The sequence below is a fragment of the Meles meles genome, chromosome 18 (genome assembly GCF_922984935.1).
Source record: "Meles meles chromosome 18, mMelMel3.1 paternal haplotype, whole genome shotgun sequence".
Taxonomy (NCBI): Eukaryota; Metazoa; Chordata; class Mammalia; order Carnivora; family Mustelidae; genus Meles; species Meles meles.
In genome coordinates this window covers 39,545,073-39,564,646 of record NC_060083.1, presented here as the reverse complement: position 1 = coordinate 39,564,646, position 19,574 = coordinate 39,545,073, and the positions used below count along the sequence as shown (strand labels likewise).

The 19,574-nt window shown below is 50.4% G+C and overlaps 1 protein-coding gene across 1 annotated transcript in view; it reads right to left on the bottom strand.

Annotated features, from left to right (window-relative positions):
* ZNF652 (zinc finger protein 652) overlaps positions 1 to 1,435 on the bottom strand; it is a 63,027-nt gene extending 61,592 nt beyond the window's left edge. The window contains 1 exon segment of the mRNA XM_045985108.1: positions 1,078 to 1,435. The gene's annotated coding sequence lies outside the window, so the exon portion shown is untranslated.
* Positions 1,436 to 19,574: the final 18,139 nt, after the last annotated feature.

Genomic DNA, 19,574 nt, shown 5'->3' with positions numbered 1-19,574 from the left:
CTTAAATACTGAGACAAAATAAATGAAATGCTCACACACATGTTTCTAATCAACTGAGAGGAAAAAAGCATCACTCAGGTGTTGCTGCGGGTACACAGGCGATGCAGATCAGGAAAACAGGATAACGATGCTTGAACATGGGGACAATCAAAGACACACTCACGCAGGAACATCCTGAGACCATGGTTGTGTAAAGAACCCTTCTCCAAAAGCAAAAGCACATTCCTTTGATTGGCACAAGCCCTTCCTGACAATGGATCCGCAATGACAGGGGCTGCTCTGGCAATCAGGAAGTGTGTGTGTGTGTGTGTTGTGGGGGAGGGATTACTAAATGTGATCAAAGACTGGCCCTCTTCAAAGAAGAACATATGGGATCTCAAATCGTCAAGACAGACTTCGAGGGTGAGGCAGGGGCATTTATCATTTCTACAGAAGACATCCCTTGACAATGAGCATGTTATGTGCAGATGTAACGGGGGTGTCACTACCTTTAATGTCTCCCATCTAAGAATCTTAAGTAGAGGCTGATTGGAGGGGAGGAGGTGATGGGGTGGAGAAAGGTCTGCACTACCCTCTGGGGTGAGTGTCGGGCGCATATACACCGATGCATTTTATCTCGGGCGGCACAATACTCCCAGGGGTTGGAGGTTAGGGCGCAACCGCAGGGCCGGGGAGGCAACGGGTGCAAGCTGCCAGCTGCAGGGCAGGGGAATGCTCGCAGGAGGACCGGTGCAAATCTCCCTCGGCCCGCTAACCCAGGCAACCCCAGCTTCCCCTCGGGCCTCTGGGCGAGCGGGCTCTCTGCAAAACTGGAGCCCGGCCCGGGTCCGGGAGCGAGGGGACGAAGGAACAGAAGCGGGTGCCCCCGGCCCGAGCTCGCGACCAGGGGAGCGCAGCGCCCCGGGCCTCCCCGCCGGATGGGGGCTGCTCCGGCCTAGTGCACGCAGCTGCCTCGGCGAAGGGTTAACCCGGCGCCCCAACCCCGGCCGGCCCGGCGGGCGGCGGAGAGGAAGGGCTGCTGCAAGGGGCGCAGCCGCGACTGTGGCGTGTGCGTGGGGGGCAGGGGCCCCTACTCACCCTGGCCGGCCGCCTCCGCCTCCGCCGCCCCGACCGCCGCCTCGGCGGTCCATCCCTGCGGCGGGGGGCCTGTAGCCGCGGCGCTCGAGTAACAACCGCCGGCCGGGCCGGCCCCTCCCCCCCGCCCAACGTCTGTCCTCAGGGCCGCTCCACAGACCCGGCCTCCGCCGCCGCCGCCGCCGCTGCCGCCGCCGCCGCCGCCGCCGCAGCGCTACGTGGCCGCCGCTCCGACGTCTCGCGACTCCCTTCCGAGCGCGCGAGGGCGAGCAGGGCCGGCGGGGCGGGCGGCGCGCGGGGAGGGAGGCAGGGGAGGGGGTGTGCGTGTGTGGTTGTGTGTGCGGAGCCGGGGGCAGGGAGGGAAGGCGAGCGGCGGCGAGAGCGCGCGCGCACCCGCGCCCCGTCCCTCGCCCGCCCCCCCCCCCCCCGCCCAACGGGGAGCCGACACCTCCCTCCGCCCGCCCCCCTGGCATCCCGGCCGCTGGGCGCGGCGGCGCGCATGCGCAGCCCCTGGGGCCGGCCCTGGCGCACCTTTTCTCCCTGCTGCCACAATGTGAGCGCCCCGCCGCCCAGATAACCGCCGACTCCCGCTCCACCCCCACCCTCCCCCACTCCGCCCACTGCTGAGCGCCCAGGTAAAGGCGTGGACTGCGCGTGCGCACCGCTCTCCCTGGGTCTGGGGGCGTGGTTGCTGAAAGGAAGCCAGAACACAGAGTGGGAGGGAGCTGGGGGCGGAGGGTGTGAGCCTCCCCGAAGTAGGGGCGGGTTAGGATTAAGGAAAGGTAAAAGTGGAGAAAGGGGACCGAAATAGGAAAGTAGGACCAAGGGAGATTTAGAAGTAAAGGAGCCTTTGGTTTATGAAATAAAATGTTTTAAGAAATCTTGACTGTAGCCTCTGTTACTGCAGGGTACGTTGAGTGACAGAGGACAGAAATAAAGGAGACAAAATATAAGCAGTAGCGGTCATTCACCAAATAAATGGGACAGCTAATAAAACCTGGGGAAATTTAGAGATTGCCGGGACGGTCAGAAAAACAAATTTAGAGGTGCGTTTGTTCTGTGGCCAGGAATAGGGAAGGGGATGTGTGTGTGCTTGAGACACCGAATTGCTGTAAGAAAGGAAGCCTCCATTGAAAGTATTACAGCAATATGACTAATTAGCTATTAATCATTAATATAATTAATGGTACTATTAGCTAACAAGGTAGCATTTATGTGAGTTCCGAGCCAAGAGAGGGTGCCCATAATTGTAAGTGCTTGGCACTCGGAGAGAGGAAGTGAGGCAGGCAAGGTAAAAAGGCCTGGGGAGGAAAGGAACCAAGACAGCAACTTGGAGGGTCAGGATGACCCTTTCCCACCAGAAACCAAACTTCCCCGATGTTTCCCAAATCTTATCTCCATTGGAACTCCTCATCCTCCTTCCATTATGAAAAACACAATAAATATCTTTGCATTAAGACCTACCTCTTGACACATTTTCAATAGGGATGCAACTACTTCTCTCCCAAATAACCATTCCTTACTTTGCCCCCTAATCCCCCCGGGAAAAAAAAATCCCTATAGCAAGTAAAATGACCTGAATCTGGAATAGGGTTAGGGGAGAGATTGAAACTTGATACACAAAAGTGTTCCAGGGCTAGCTCTGTCCTTGGCCCCTTTTCTGAAAACAGATGCTTGGTCTTTATTATCCTTGGACTCCACACTCCAGGGAGTGTAATTTGGCACCTTTGGGTTGTGTTCCTCAGTAGTGAGCGCCTTCAGTGGATAAACACTAAAAATGACATCATAATACAGCAGGTAGAGAGAAAATCTTCAGGCAGAGCAGGAGGAAATACGCATGCATAAATAATAAAAGGGAACACTTAGAGGCACCTGGGTGGCCCAGTTGGTGGGGCATGTGACTCTTGATCTCAGGGTTGTAAGTTTGAGCCCACTTTGGGTGTAGAGAATATTAAATAAATAAGTAAAATAAAATCTTAAAAAAAAAGACTTAGATTTAATGCAAGAAAGAACTTGGCCTCCACAGGGGCTGATGAGCTCAGAACATCCAACTGAGATGTCTAGTGTTGCCCTTCTAGGACATTTAATCCATTCCCTACTCTGCCTGTCAGGGCAATCCAGCTTGGAAGACCGGAGTGCAGAGCAATGGCTAAAGAAGCAATGTAACCTTCCAAGCGTCTGTGACTCTCCACCCACAGGCCAGCCCCCCGAAGGGCTCCTAGTAATTAGAATAGTAATATTATTACCTTCCACTCGAGGAGTGCTTTATGGTTTCTGCAGGGAGATTATGTCCATTATCTCATGAAATCCTCCATATCTCATGAGATCCTGCCTGTGAGGCAGGCAAGACAGGTATTATTCCCAGTGAAGGAAATTTGGGCCAAGGAATGTTTAATGGCCCAGTCAATCACTCAACCCAGAAAACAATGGAGGGTTTGACTCTGAAAGACTGCTACATATTCCTGTGGATAAAAATAGGTAGCCTTGGCATGTGATAGAGAATAATTTTAATGGGCAATTCTATACCTGTGTCTCCTCTCTTTCACATGTATTTCCCCTTTTCTTCTCTTCAGGACCCTAGGATTGGCTCCTGTGTTTCTGAAGCCTTGGTGACCAGTACTTTGGAAGGTTTTGGGGCCACAGGGCTGGCAAGGAGATCCCAGTTGCTCTGCTCTCTCTTAATTCTTCCCTTTCATATATCTACCCACGGCAGGTAGCTGCCAACCAGTGTCCTCTGTCAACGTGTCACAAGAAGAAGGCATCTGCTCTCAGCCCGACTGCTAAGCCCATGCCCCCCTTCTTCAGCGGCTGACACTACAATGGACAGTCAATGCAAGCACCATTTGGTACCCACATCTGGCCTCCCTGGAAGATCGAGCTTCTATCATCCCGGTTTCCTGGCCTTGGATAGTTCTTCACTGACTTCTTCATTAAGGCAGTTGACAAAAAAACCCAGAAAAAGCCATTTAAAAAAAAAAAGATTTTATTTATTTATTTAACAGAGAGAGAGAGCATGAGCCAGGGGAAGTGGCAGACAGAGAAGGAGAAGCAGACTCCTCATTGAGCAAGAAACCCAACACGGGGCTTGATCCAGGAACCCTGTGATTGTGACCTGAGCTGAAGGCAGCTGCATAACTGACTGAGCCACCCAGGCACCCCATAGAAGCCAATTAAAAAAAAAAAAATGTTTAGTAGACACACACACACACACACACACACACACACACACACACACACGAATATTACTCAGCCATAAAAAAGGATGAGATCTTGCCATTTACAACAAGGAGGGACCTAGAGTATTATGCTAAGTGAACTAAGAGAAAAACAAATACCATATGGTATCTGTTAGAAGTGGAATCTAAAAAAACAAATGAACAAACGAAAAGCAGATTCAGACCTACAAATGCAGAGAACAAAGTGATGGTTGCCGGAGGGGAAGAAAGGTGGGGTTGGACAAAATGGGGGTGGGGGGAGTGGGAGGTACAGGCTCCCAGTCATAGAATGAATAAATCACAGGAATAAAAGGCACAGTGGAGGGAATATTGTCAATGATATTGTAATGGGGGCACCTGGGTGGCTCAGTGAGTTGAGCCTCTGCCTTCAGCTCTGGTCATGGTCTCAGGGTCCTGGGATCAAGCCCCGCATCAAGCTCTCTGCTCAGGGGGAGCCTGCTTCCACTTCTCTCTCTCTGCCTGCCTTTCTGCCTACTTGTGATCTCTGTCAAATAAATGAAATCTTTTAAAAGAATGTTATCATAATAGGATTGTATGGTGACAGGTGATAGCTATACTCGTGGTGAGTACAGGATAAGGTAGAGGGCAGCTGAACCTCTATGTTGTACACCTGGAACTAATGAAACACTGCCAATTATACTCAAATAAACAAAGACATAATTTTAGTACAGTTCTGCACACTTTGACAGTTCTGAAAACCTTCAGAGATTTCATTGAAACAGCAAACAGACATATCTGGTTCCTAAACGGCCTCCTACAAGCTCCCAGTTCACTGCATTTCCACACTCCCCAAGCTTCCAAGAATGTACCCGCAGTCACCGCTAGTTCTTACCATCACTACTTACATAGGGGCGGTGGCTGGGGCTCCCTGTCCCCTCGTTAATATAACCCAGTCCTAGCACACCAGACTTGGGGCCAGGGCCCTCGTCATGGGCTCCTAGGTTCTCACAGTCGCCGTGCTGCAACCTTTACTCATTCCCTCCACATTTTAGACTCTGTAAGAAGACAGGATTATCTGGCTCTTACAGCCTTCCAGATCCAATACCTAGGATTCTATTCTATAAAGTTGACTTTGTTCACTAATGTCTTACAATGCCATTCCTTCGCTAAGAATCACTATCCAGTTCCTATCTCCGAGCCCTTCCTGCAAGAAACTGCCCCCTTCACAGAATGGATAGAGCTGACCTGGGCTCTCTCCTGTTTTATTTACTTCTCTGAGTGATGGTATTTAGAGACAGCTCAGAAAGCTGGACTTTTGGCTTATCTGCCTTAGGGTTTGCATGCATATGTTTATGTTTATGTCCAGTATTAAAGGGATATGGGTCAAGGGCACTTTCACTCCGTGCCCCCTCACCTCCCATCACACCTGTGTGAGTTCTAGTGAAGAGGTGAAATAAATGCCAGGATGTCTTGGAAGAAAAAGAGAGGACACCCTAAAAGCCAGACCCATGAATGCAGTTGTTTTACGCAGTGGATAGAGGTGAGGGAGGCTATGGGGAAAGCCAGTGTCCCTTCAGGCAAAGCTTAGTTCAGCTGCAACATGACCTGGGGCCATCGTATGAATAATAGTCCCCCAGCGATGGTCTCTATATGCCAAAATGCATTTTATAATTATTTTTAAAATATATAGATATTTATAAGATTTTATTTATTTATTCATTTGTCAGAGAGAATGCATAAGCAGGGGGAGAAGCAGGCTCCCCACTGAACAAGGACCTCAGTTTGGGCCTTGATCCCAGGACCCTGGGATCATGACCTGAGCCAAAGGCAGATACCCAACAGACTGAGCCACCCAGGCGCCCCCTCCCCCAGCTCACTTTTTTTTTTTTTTAACAGCAAATAAGAACAAGATCTGGATTTTAAGGGTCACATGGCCGGAACTTGGGTCTCCAGGATCCAAGTTCCGGACTTTGTGACACCGTGCTGCCGTCCTTTGCTGGATGCCATACAAAGCAAATTAAACAGATGTGGTCTCTGCTCTCTGGAAGTTTGGACTTAAATGGACAGCCACAGTTCTGGCAAACGTAACAGGACAAAGTGATTCACAATCAGTTCCCAATAAATAAATGAGTTGAATAGGTAAGGGAAGTCAAGTTTACTGGGTCTACTAATTTTTTTAAGGCAATATATTTTTAAAAAGATTTTATTTACTTATTTGGGAGAGAAAGAGAGCACAAGCAGGGGGAGTGGGACATAGGACTTGATCCCAGGACCCTGGGATCATGACCTGAGCCTGACGGCAGATGCTTAACCAGCTGAACCACCCAGGTGCCGCAGGGAGAGGGCACTGTTAATGAGGCTAAGGTCTTCAACCAGTCCCACCTCTGCCTACTTGCTTTGCACACGGAAAAACACTGTAGCTGTGCTGCACACTCTTTCACTCTTTTGGCTCCTTGTCTTCAAAGTTGTGTCAGTGTTCCTGGAAACATCTCCCAAGTGTCACCCAAGAGGGAATCGAGAACCATCATTGTGAAATCATCTCTGCCCATAAGTGACATATTTAACCCTTTTCCTAAAAGCAAACCGCTGCAAAAGCTTGCATTCATCCTGCCTCTACCACCTTTGCTGATGGGAAAGGACAGATGGATTCAGTGCCTATCCTGTCGGTAGAGAGCCCGAGATTCATCCTTATCCATGCGAGACACCAGGTTAGGACAGCGCAGAGGTGGATTTGGAATTTGAGGGACATTAGTACTATTCCAGAAAAGCCAGACCACCGCCCCACCTGCAACAGCTTAGCTTCCGAGTATCTAGGCAAAGGCAGAGAGAACCTTGGGGTTAGGGATGTGGGCAGCGGAGGGCAGCTTCACCCAGCAGAACATCCTTCTATCCCAATTAGGGCAGCCCAATACCTCCTCTGGGGCTTCTGCCTCAGGGTCTTTCGCCAGCAGAGTGATCTAAGGCTGTTAAGTCCGAATTGTGTTTGAGTCTTTAAAGAAGCTCACGGATTCATCTAGGCAGCACGCTTGATTGTTGTCTGTAATTGATGTGACATATACCCCACAGGCATGCACGGAGGTCCGATTGAAGGGATGGTTTTTCAAAAATTGGAATTAATTAATTAAAGAAGGCAGCTCTACATGGGCTGTGAGTTAGTGCCAAACTCCGTAACCCTAAACCAGCCAACCCACCCAACCGGCCTCACCACTCGAGGAGCAATCCTGAGGTTCTCAGGGAAGTGGGACAGGACACCCAGGAGGCAGTGCAGGAAGCAAGGGCTCCAAGGGGGATTTTGGGGGGGGGGGTTGTGCATGTGTGTGTGGCGGAGTCAGGGGGCACTCTCCTAACTTTCAGAATCCCCCAGAATCTTGGCTCTTGAGAACTGTTTGGGTGCCAAAATAAGTGTGTTGGGGGGGGTAGGCAACTGCAGGAAAGGGAAGGCAAGGTCAAAGGAGGTATGCAAGACTATGGGGAGGGGCCGTCAAGGGGCAAGAGGGTGTTCGCGGCTGAGGTGGGATGGGAGGAGGAGCTGTTGTCCACAGCGAAGCAAGATGAACCTGCTCAGGTGAGGACCACGAAGACGGGGCGGAGAGGACCCTGTGGGCGGAGCTCAGAGGAGGTGGAGCCCGCATGTGGGGGCGGGAACATGGCACCCTGGGCCTCTGGCATTCAGAGGAGGCGTTAATTAAAACCCCTGACCTGAGGGGTGGTTAACAAAGCTGTGGCAGCTTTTCATACAGGTTGAGTTAATAACAATAATAATAATAATAACAATTAACGATAATGAGACCTTATCTGCAGCAAGTTATTCTTAGAGCTTTGTAGGCATTAAGTCATTAATTCCCCTGGCCCCTCGGGCCACCTTTTTCTGGAAGTAATGGAAGTGCAAGAGGACACAGACCATCCTTGTGCCTTTCTGCCCGTTGCTATTGGCTGGATGGGTTAGTTTGTTTAAAAATCCAGGGTTCTTTAGGTTTCATAAACTGTTACAAGCTTTTGCATTTATTTAGAAATGATATGTAAATTGAATGAGTACAAAAATGTCGAACTCAGTCACCACAAATGCCTAAACAACTTTGATGTGAAAACGTAAGTCCCACCCAAGAGCACCAGGTCAGTGTGTCACAGTGGAGAGGGACTTGGAAGTGACCAGGGACCACCTCTGAAGCCCTAACTAGTGGCTAGGCTGAGCCTCAGTTGCAAACAAGGTAAATCGGAGGACCTCAGTGGCTACCGCAGCAGACCAAGGAGGGAAATTTAGAGCGAAAACTCAAGGCCAGTTAAAAGAGGGGGCTTATTCTACATTAGGGAAATCACGTGGGCTGGAGCCTGGGAGCCAAAGCCTTGAGAAAACTTGAGTGCCACCAATGACCAGCCTTGTCGATTTCAACAGTTGTTTCTTTTCTGTATTTCACATAACAGTGAGTACTACAAAGTGTATGCACCCAGTCCAAAGATGTGCTTTCATTTGCATCCCGTAGACTGTGAGAGTCATCATCCTTATCCTGGTCAAGATCAAAGACAATTAGAGCGTGCCTTGTGTAGCACGTTTTTAAACAACAACAACAACAAAATCTCAATATATTTAAAAAAGTTATCCTGGTAGTCCTTAGGTCACAGTGGTGGGATGATTCTCGCCATGAATAAAGGAGGCACGTGAGATCCAGAGCAGGAGCTAAGCTTGTCTGAATCTCAGAGTTGAGCAGCAGCAGAAGGGTCTGTCATGGTTTAGGACAGTGACCAGCCCTCACTCTCCTGGCCCGTGCTATCCTTCCAGAATCATGGCCTTCCTGGCCTTCTCTGTGTCACTGCAGAAAAAGTCACCCGTGAGAAGGTACTAGAACTTTCAGAACTTTGTAGACTGCATCAAAGAATATGCAGTAAAGCGCCACACGCGGAAGCTAGGAACAGAATGTTCTGGTTAATAAAAGAATCTGGGGACGCCTGGGTGGCTCAGTGGGTTAAGCCCCTGCCTTCAGCTCAGGTCATGATCTCAGGGTCCTGGAATCAAGGCCCACATCGGGCTCTCTGCTCAGCAGGGAGCCTGCTTCCTCCTCTCTCTCTCTGCCTGCCTCTCTGCCTACTTGTGATTTCTGTCTGTGAAATAAATAAATACATAAATCTTTAAAAAAATAAATAAATAAAAAGAATCTGGTTAACAAAGTAGTACGAAACATTTAGTGCTAAATACTAAAATTATTCATTGTTTATTTGAAATTCAGATGCACTGGTTGTCTTGTATTCTATCTGGCAACCCTACTTGTAAGTTAACTTCTAGGAGATTCATATTTACTCTTTTGGAATTTCTTAGAGAAAAAAGTGACAGGGAGGAGAGGCATACTTTGAGAGCTTCAGGTTTATTGATTCTAGTAAATGGAACAGAGAAGATGGCCAAAAATGTATTGAGGAATCAAGGGACCCAGAACCTGGTGCCTACCAACTCTGATAAGCACACTCATCAACATACAGGGTACATGGATTAAAATGTCACCAAGTCTTTCACTGACTCCCACATCAAACTACATGGTTATTTCAGACACCTCACAGAAGAAAGCTTAAGACAAACCATTGCCTGCTCCTTAGTTTTATCCAACATCCAGACAGAATCCCACCTTATAACCAGAACAGATCAGGGCAGCCTCCAGCCCTCATTTCTTTATGCCAAAAGGGAGGAGGAAGACAAATGCCCCACAGAGAAATGTGCCATTTGGAGGAGCTGCCTGTTTCCTCTGGACCAGAGAATCCTCTGGTGCTCAGGTACCCCCTTCCCTATCACACTGATGGTCCTGGGGGAAATGGGCCCCCTAGGGGGCTAGGTTTTGCTCTTCATGACGTGGACTGTGAGTGGTGTTTTCTTGATCAGGTCTCTATGCTTAGTACTTATGGAGCACCAAGATGTTCCCAATTCATTGAGTGCTTTCCGCTGTCCTGTTTCACTTCTATTGTTCCGTATAATCCTTCCAACCGCCATTTGGGGTAGGCAGTTCCATTTTACAGATGAGAAAACCAAGGCAGAGAGAAATGAAGTAGGAAATGATCCAAGATTACAGAACTCTTTCATGGTGGGCTCAGCATTGAACCCAGGTTTAGACCCCTAAGCCTGCTGTTGTAACCATGACGCTACACTGCCTAACACCCCAATACAGTCACACCAGGCTTCTGCTCAGAGTTCTTCAATGGTTTCTGCAGTAAGCAAACAATGGCCTCCGAAAGGTGTCCATATTCTAAAGATGTCCACATCCTAATTCCTAGCACCTGTGACTTTGCAGTTGGGATCAAGGTAAGGATCCTGAGATGCAGACCTTATCCTCGATTATCTGGTGGGTCCAGTGTAATCATGAAGGTTCTTAGAAGAGAGAGACGGGAGCACAGGAGGCAGAGAGGGAGATGTGCTGTGGAAGCAAGGGCCAGGAAGCTGTGAGCGCTCGCTCTGAAGATGGAGAGGAACGTGAGCCAAGGAGTGTGGACAGCCTCGAGCAATGAGTAGGCAAAGAACTGATCTCCCCTAGAGCCTCCAGAAGGAACACAAGCTGCGGACACCTTGATTTTGGCCACCAGAATCTGTAGCATAATAAATCTGTGTTGTTGAAGCCATTGCATGTCTGGTAAAGCATTATAGCAGCCGTAGAGTAGAAAACGAATACAGCTCCCCATTACTTACAGGGAAATCCAACAGCCCTGCAAAGCGTTCAAAAGGGCCTTGGGTTATCAGCCCCGGTTCCCACCCCCACCACCTACCAGGCTCTACATGCTGAACTTCTCCAGGATCTTCAAGGGGCCAAGGCCTCTCTCACTCCCGTGCATTCGCACGTGCTATTTCTTCCACCTGGATCACGGGCTCCTCACTTGTTTGTCTGGCAAAATTCTCATCCTTTCTTTCTCAGCTCAAACAATACCTCCTCTGTGAAGCCTTTCCTGAGGCTCCTTTCCTGCATTTCATATGCACTCCCAGTAAAGGACCTGTCTGCTCCCGCCCTGGACTATAAGCTATTTGAGGGCACGGGACCTCTCTTCTCGCCTTTGATTTCCCTTTGCACCCAGCACCGTCCTTGGCACGTGAAATAAAGGTCCCCGGAGACTAGAGCTCTTACCCGGACTTGTGCCCTGGCCAGCCCCATCTCTCCTTGGATAACAAACATTGGGAGAACCCCTCCCCCCCTCCCCTCTAATCCCCTCCCCTTTTCTCCCATCCCCCTTCCTAGTGAGAGATGAAGACAAAGGAAATCAGGCATGGCATTGTTTCATGTTCAAAAAAAGAAGAAGGCACAAATCAAAGTTTTGCCATAGTCCCATGGCATCCACAGCGTGCCATGCTTCTTCTCTGGGTCTCGGTTTCTTCAGCTAGGAAATGGGTCTAGAGATAAGATACACAGAAACAGGAGCTGTGCTGGCTTTGAACCCCATTGTATCCCCCCTCCCGCCTTAGCACTGCTCTTTACTCTCAAGTGAGTTCTTGGGTGTTGGGTGCTGAAGATCTTGGGGGAGACTTTCCCACATTCTTAGGGTTTGTGGTTTCTAATAGGCACGCCGATGTTAGGTATCATCTTGAGCAAAAGTTTCCCCACAGTCACTGCATTCATGGGACTGAGTTCCAGAATACTGAGTCAGATGTGTCTTCCGAGCCTCCAAACTCACCTGAGGGCTCTCCCATGGACACATCAGACACAGAGTTTCTTTCCAGTAGGAATTCTCTGATGTTGTATAAGATGGTTACTCCACCCAAAGAAAGACTTACTCATGTTTATAACACTTACGAATTTTTTCCCCCTGTATGAATTCTCTGATGTTTAATGAGAAGTAAAAGGCAAATGGAGGTCTCAGTAAAGGTCTATTACGTACCCGGCCCTGTGCTCAGTGTGCGGAAGGAGTCCAAAACATACGGAATGGCCTCTGCCCTCTAGAAGTTTGCAACCTGGTTGAGAAGACAAGATTCTTGTGCACGGAACAGTGGGGAAGTAGGGGACTGGGCTGCTGTGTAATCACACCAAGCTGCATAGTTTAATGGAATAAACAAGATGTCAGAGAAAGGAGCATTCCACCAGAGATTAGGGAAAGGTGTAATTGAAGATGCTAAAAGATGCTAGGCTTTAGCTCAACCTGAAAGCATGGCAGGGCTGAGGCTGCAGGACAGAAGAGGAAGGTATTTGGGATGTGGCTCTAGAGGGATGAAGATATCCTTCTGTAGGAACTCACTGGTTTAGATTTTGGAAGAGAGAGGGACAGAGAGGGAGGGAGGGAGAAGGAGGAGGGGAGAAAAAAGGAAAAGAGAAGAAAGGAAAGGAAAGGAAAGGAGGGGGAGGAGAGGGGAGAGGAGAGGAGGGGAAGAGAGGAAAGGAAAAGAAAAAAGAAAGGAAAGGAAGGAAACTCTTCCCAGTATAGTGAGTTGCCCCTCCATTGCAGAAACTCCCACAGACTTAGGGCAGCAGCCTTTGAAAATTTTCTTTCTTGGGGCGCCTGGGTGGCTCAGATGGTTAAGCATCTGCCTCATGGTCTCTCCCCAGGTCATAATCTAAGGGTCCTGGGATGGAGCCCCACATTGGGCTCCCTGCTCAGCAGGAAGCCTGCTTCCCCCTCTCTGCCTGCCTCTGCCTACTTGTTATCTCTCTCTCTGTCAAATACATAAATAAAAACTTAAAAAATTTTTTTCTTTCTCTAATACATTTCTAATTTTATTGCTCCAGCCACTTTCACTTTTACCAGGCACGCCCAAGAAGGAACCCTCTAGCACCACAATTCTTATGCACAGCCCCATCCCCCACCCACCCCCGCCCCCCAACATTCCTGGGACTCATTTCAGAGTTCCTTGATCATGCACGTCACCCCACCCCCAAGTGACAGAGGCATCAAGTGGGGAGAGAAGAGCACCCACCCCAGCGCCCCAGGCAAGCACCCCTTCCCAGCCCTCCCTACCCTCAAAATCAACTCTGCCCGGGATGCTGACACTTGGAAAGGAGAGTCATCGGATCCAAAGGCCTTTTACTTATGTCAGTTTTATAAAGGATTTTCGGGAGCCTGGGGAGTAGGGAGCTCTTTATGACTTGTCCTTTTTTTCTGCATTCTGCAGAGGGCAGCCCACGAGCAAGGGGGTGGAATCTGCAGCGTCTGTCTCGTCTGGGTTAGACAGTTGGAAGACGTTTCTCCCAATTATAGTGGTTAAACACTGACTCAACAGCCCACAGCCTCAGGAGGCGTCCGAGCTTTCATTCACCGACAAGTTTCAAAATGAGACACGACAGCACCACCTGTCAGGGGTAGTGCCGTCAGAGACCAGAGGAGGGAGAGTGGATTTCACAGGCAGCAAGGTGGCAGCTTTCTGGAGGGATCTGACCGTTCCTAGCAGGGAGGCGACATTGTGAAGGGGCTCCTCAGCAAAATGGGTTTGTTTGTATGTGGAATTCTTAGGCTCTTGTTCCGACCCTGCTTCCTGCCGCCTCACTTCCCTAGGAGATGGAATTCGGAATTCGGGAAGGGAGGGACCTCACCTCTTGGGGGGGGGGGAACGGGGTGGGGACAGACACAGAATGGGGGCTGGCGCCTTTAGGGTCTTACCATGTGGACATCCTGTGGGAACCTTGTCCCCGCCTCCTCAGCAAGATACAATCCGCTCTGTGGGGAATCCAAGCAGGAAGTCGAAAGAAGAGATCTAAGAAGCCACAGTGGAAGGACAGCCCAGACTCCTGGGCCCCGGGTGGCCGCGTCCAGTCTGCCCACACACCACACTCTACTTTCATCACTGGTGTCTATCCTCCCTGCGAGTTCATGGGCTCCCCCAGGGCAGGAGGCATGTCTGTCCTTGTGGCCGTCGGAGCCGGCTCAGTACCTGTCACAGTGCCGGGTACACAGCCACGGTTCAGTAAATGTTTGTTCAATAAATCAACGATCAACCCTGAACTTGGAAGGGATTCCCTTAAAGAGAGCCTCGCTTTTGTTCAGAAGCAGAGTAACACGCAAACATTGGTGTGCTGGGGAAGGGACGCTGTTGGGTAATAATAATAATGATGATGATGATGATGATGATGATGATGATGATGATAGTCAGAAACACGTAGGTGGCCCTTGGAAAATAGCCAAAAAGCTCCAATTGTATCTGCTAAGCAACAGGGGAACAGGGGAACGAGTGCAAGGTCTCTGGGTCACCCCCGGGAGCCAGTGAGTGGGTGGAGGCTTAACAGGCTGCGTTTGATCTGGAAGACGGGAGGGTCACCAAAGAACAGTGCTTCTTGGAGCGGCTTGGTCATTATGGCAAGCTCCAGAGGTGACTTTCCCGGCCAGAGGAGGAATGGTTCAGCGTGGTGGCCGTCAAGATGAGGGCTGCTCCTGTGTGAGCTCGGGGAGGTGGTTGTTGGAGCAGGAGCTGAAGCCAGCATGGCCACGGCCAAGAACAGCCAAGGAGGAAGAAGACGCTTCGGGATGCTGGTGTCATATTGCACAGAGTGGGGGTGAAGCCAAAAGAAAAGATTTGTCTTTCTCCAGAGAGAGCTTCCTGAGGACAGAGGCCGTCATGTCTTTTTTTTTTTTTTAAGTTTGTTTATTCATCTCTGCACCCAGCTTGGGGCTCCAGCTCACAACCTTGAGATCAAGAGTTACACGCTCCTCCAACTGAGCCAGCCAGGCACCCCCGACAGAGGTCTCATGTATCTACACCCGTAGCTCCAGGAAAAGGGCCTTGCACGCGGTAGCTGCGAAATGAACACTTGGAAAAGGCGAGCTTGGCTGGTTGGCCGACTCTGGGAGGCACTGAGGACCTGAGAGCACTTGGAGGCCGTCGGACTTCTCTTGCCAATCTTCTCTGCTCCAAGTGCCTTGGTCTATTCTTCTAAGCCATCCCTCCTCTGTTTTAAACCAGACAATGGGGGCGCCTGGGCGGCTCAGTGGGTTAAAGCCTCTGCCTTCAGCTTGGGTCACGATCTCAGGGTCCTGGGATCTAGCCCCGCATGGGGCTCTCTGCTCGGCGGTGAGCCTGCTTCCTCCTCTCTGCCTGCCTCTCTGCCTACTTGTGATCTCAGTCTGTCAAATAAATAAAATCTTAAAAAAAAAAAAACCCAAACAAATGAACAACAACAACAAAAATATGATGTTCCCAAAGATTGTTACACTCTAGGTGGACCCGAAGTAGTAGAGAGGGCGATTCTAGCCCCTACAAGGCTGGGTCTCAACCTGCAGCTTTGCGGACCACGCCCTCCCTTCTCCTGGGGCTCCCATGGCTGGACTGGGTCCTTGCAGATTGTGGGGTCCCGCTCAGTTCCCCATCCTAGCATCTTGGCAAGCAGCAGCATGTCACCATGGGAGCCTCCTCGTGTTAACAAATGCAAACACACACACACACACACACACACACACACACACACACACACCCATACACACACACACCACTTTCCTTGTCTCTGAGCCACTGTCTGTTCCTCTGCCTCTAGCCTGACCCATCTTTACAAGACTCTTCCTCTCCCGGGATGCTGTGCTGACTGTGGCCTCTGAGGCGAGAGAGCTGGGCATTCTCCACGTCTGCAGGGCTGGCCTCCCTCAGGGGCTTGGGCAAGATCCGCCCATATGGCGGGACCTTCCAGGGAGACGCGAAACCAAGAACCTGACCTCATGATGCCCGCAGCGTCTGGCAAGCAGGGCACCAGCTCTGCTGTCCTGGCCACAGTCCAGTTCTCTCTTCTAGAATCCACACCTTCCCTGGGTCCCCTCCAGGCTGACAAGATCTGCCCCAGTTGGGGAAGGATAAGCCTGGCCTAGTGAGTAGCGGATGGGAGGGAGAGGGAGGGTCTCTACTCTAGGACCTAGGTCGAATCATTCCTCAACTCCGTGCCTCAGTTTCCCCCTTGAGAAATTCTGACCATGCTTCTAGGGTTAGGAAGCTGCTCGGCACTAGAAAGTTCCCTGAGCTCACGGGGTAAGAAACCTACAGTCTTGCTGTGTTTCCTCGCAGCCAGGAGCCGCCCACCGCGCCCTGCCCCAGAAGGCCTTGCTGGTTGGTGGGGCCGGGCCAGCAAGGCAGGGTCCCGCAGGATGAAAGCTCAGAGAAGCCAGAGCAGGAATAATAATGATAATCATCAGCGGTGGCGTCTTAACCATCCAGGAATGCAAGGCCCCACGCCCTGTGCGCCTCACACCCCAGGACAGTCGAAGGGCTCCTCTCCCTTGATTTTATTGCAACGATCCCACAGTCTGCCATTCCCAGCCCAACCCTTCTGGGTTCCCAAGGAGTGCAGTCCAGCCACGGGCTCATCCACCACCCAGGTTCCATGGGAAGATTCGGTTCCACAAGACCCAAGCCAACGGCAGGACAGAATGCCCAGCTCCCTGGAAACTCGGGCTCCGGGCTTTCCCAGAGAAGCCGCTTGCCGCACCTGGCCTGGAGCACTTTCCCACAGAGCCATCTGGGTCTGGTCACCGTGGGGCCCAGAGCATAGCCTGTGTCAATACAACTCTGAATTCAAGGCCCGGCTGGCCCACAGACTGACTCGCCATAGGGCCGTGGGCGAGTTTGGTGTTGTTTTTGACTTCTTTGGGTTCGCTGCCTCACCTGCCCCCAAACTTTCCAAGACTCCCCATTGTTCACTGAAGATAAACTCTGGATCTCACAGGCTAGTGTGTGGCTGTTTAAAATCTGGTTCTTATCCAATTTTCCAGCTCCACTCTTCTTCTTTACCCCCTAGATGCTGGCCGGAAGTAAGCACTCACTGTTGGTCATATGTAGCCCATACTTTTTCATGCAACCGTCCAGTCCTGCTTGGGAAATATCATGTCCTTCATCTACACCTGGCCAGCCCATCCTAGCCTTCAAAGCCCAAGCCAGAGTTCATTGCCAGCGTATGACTGACTCTCGTCCCACCATGGAACATTGGTTCCTCTTTGGGTAAAGCTCTCGAGCTCCAGGACCCACTCCTATGGGGCTTGCTTGCATATCTTTTTTTTTTTTTTTAAGATTTTATTTATTTATTTGATAGACAGAGATCACAAGTAGGCAGAGGCAGGCAGAGGGTGGGGAGAGGGGGAAACAGGCTCCCCACCGAGCAGAGAGCCCAATGCGGGGCTTGATTCCAGGAACCTGGGATTATGACCTGAGCCGAAAGCAGAGGCTTTAACCCACTGAGCCACCCAGGCGCCCCCTTGCATATCTTTTTTTTTTTTTTTTTAAGATTTATTTGTTTATTTGAAAGAGAGAGTGAGTGAGAGAGAGAGCAGGGGAGGGGCAGAGGGAGGAGAGAGGAAACCCCAGCAGACTCCAAGCTAAGTAAAGAACTGGATGCAGGGCCCGATCCCATGACCCCAAGATCACACAACCTGAGCAGAAACCAAGAGTCAGCCGCCCAACCGACTGTGCCTCCGTGTTGATGTCTCATTCCACAAGAGGCATGTGCTCAGTAAGTAAGTGTAGGACATAAATTATAGCCAAGAATCATCCCCACCTTATACAAATCCCCACACAAATGTACTTTGAAAAAATAAAAATAAGGGGCGCCTGGGTGGTTCAGTGGGTTAAGCCCTTGCCTTCAGCTCAGGTCATGGTCTCGGGGTCCTGGCATCAAGCACTGCATTGGGCTCTCTGCTCAGCAGGGAGCCTGCTGCCCGCCCCACCCCCCGCCTGTCTCTCTGCCTACTTGTGATCTCTGTCTGTCAAATAAATAAATAAAATATAAAAAATAAATAAATAAAAATAATTATTTTCATACAAAAGTTTATGCTTGTACTTCCGCCCTCCCAGCATCCTCGCTAGTGGGGAGCAGGCCCCTGGGTCTCCCGTGAAGGTATTGTCTCCTTGGCTTTGGCTTCTGGAAGCCAGGCTTCCAGGCTTGTTTTCCCGGAGCAGTTGTGGGTCCAGTCTGACCTTGCACCTTGCCTAGTAGGAGGTGAGCCCTTCCCTCCTTGGAGAAGGGCAGTCCCACCCTCTGGGGGCTTCCGTTTTTCAAAGCCCCAGCGATGTCCATGCCCCAAAGGACTTACACACCAGAAGACCGCCTGGGGTCATAAGGTGAAAGAGATTGAACGGTGTGGGATGTGTTTAGAAATCTCTCACCTGGGTCCTTAGTAGAACCCTCGGAGCTGCGTTCAACCCCTGCCTGTTCATGTTGTTAATAATAGTAACGTGACTTCAGTAACGCCTTGTAGCTACTGAATGCTTTTCTCCAGGGAGCTTGACTAATCTTCCCCTCCAGGAGGAAGAGAGGGACCCCGGCAACGAAAGAGAGGTGAGCCATTGCGGCCCTGCTTCGAATAGAAGCATTCCTCGTTCTAAGAGGTAAATGCAATCTGTAGTATGACAGATGTATGAAGCTGATAGAGTAGGAGACTAGTGCGTGCCCTGGGACCCGAAAGCTCTGCCTTCAGAACGCTTGCCCACATCAAATGCTGCGCGAGTGACAATTCCTGTGCCAGGAAGTTAGACTTCATCAGCGACGGTATTTGAGCAGTGCACCCCGAACACGCATTCCACGACATGGCCAATATCCTTAGCACCTCAAGACAGTGTAAACTTGGGGTGAGGTTCGTTTTCAACCATGGTAGGAGGGTAAGTTCACATTTCTTTTATTCTTTTTTGTTTGTTTTGTTTTTAAGTAGGCTCCACGCCCCCTCTGGGGCTGGAACTCACAACCCCAAGATCAAGAGTCACGTGTGTTACTGACTGAGCTGGCCCGGTGTCCTGGTTACTTCACATTTCAATATAATTGATAATTACAAATGACAAAAGAGTTCTCTGTGGCTCTCTTCACGTTAGACCTGATCGTTAGACCTGATCGGATTGTTGCCATTTTCACCTCATGATGGGGCTTAAAAAAGAGCTCAGGGGCGCCTGGGTGGCTCAGTGGGTTAAAGCCTCTGCCTTCGGCTCAGGTCATGATCCCGGGGTCCTGGGATTGAGGTCGGTCCTGGGATTGAGGCTCGCGTCGGGCTTCCTGCTCAGTGGGGAACCTGCTTTCCCCTCTCTCTCTGCCTGCCTCTCTGGCTACATGTGATCTCTGTCTGTCAAATAAATAAATAAAAATTAAAAAAAAAAAAGAGCTCATCTGAGAAGCTGCAGCCATGTCATTTTCTCCTGCACGGAATTAGGAAGATTTTTACCCTGGGGTGTCTTTGCAGGAATTTCTCTCTCTCTCTCTCTCTCTCTCTTTTTTTAAAGATTCATCCATTTATTTGGGAGAAAGAGCGAGCAGGGGGAGGGAGAGAAGCAGATACGCCGCGGAGTGGGGAGTCCTACACGATGTGAGGTTCAATCTCACAGCCCCACCCCACCCCAAGATCATGACTCGTGTGTGACCTGAGCCGAAATCAAGAGCAGCTCAATGGACTGAGCCACCCAGGCACCCACAGGAATCTTTT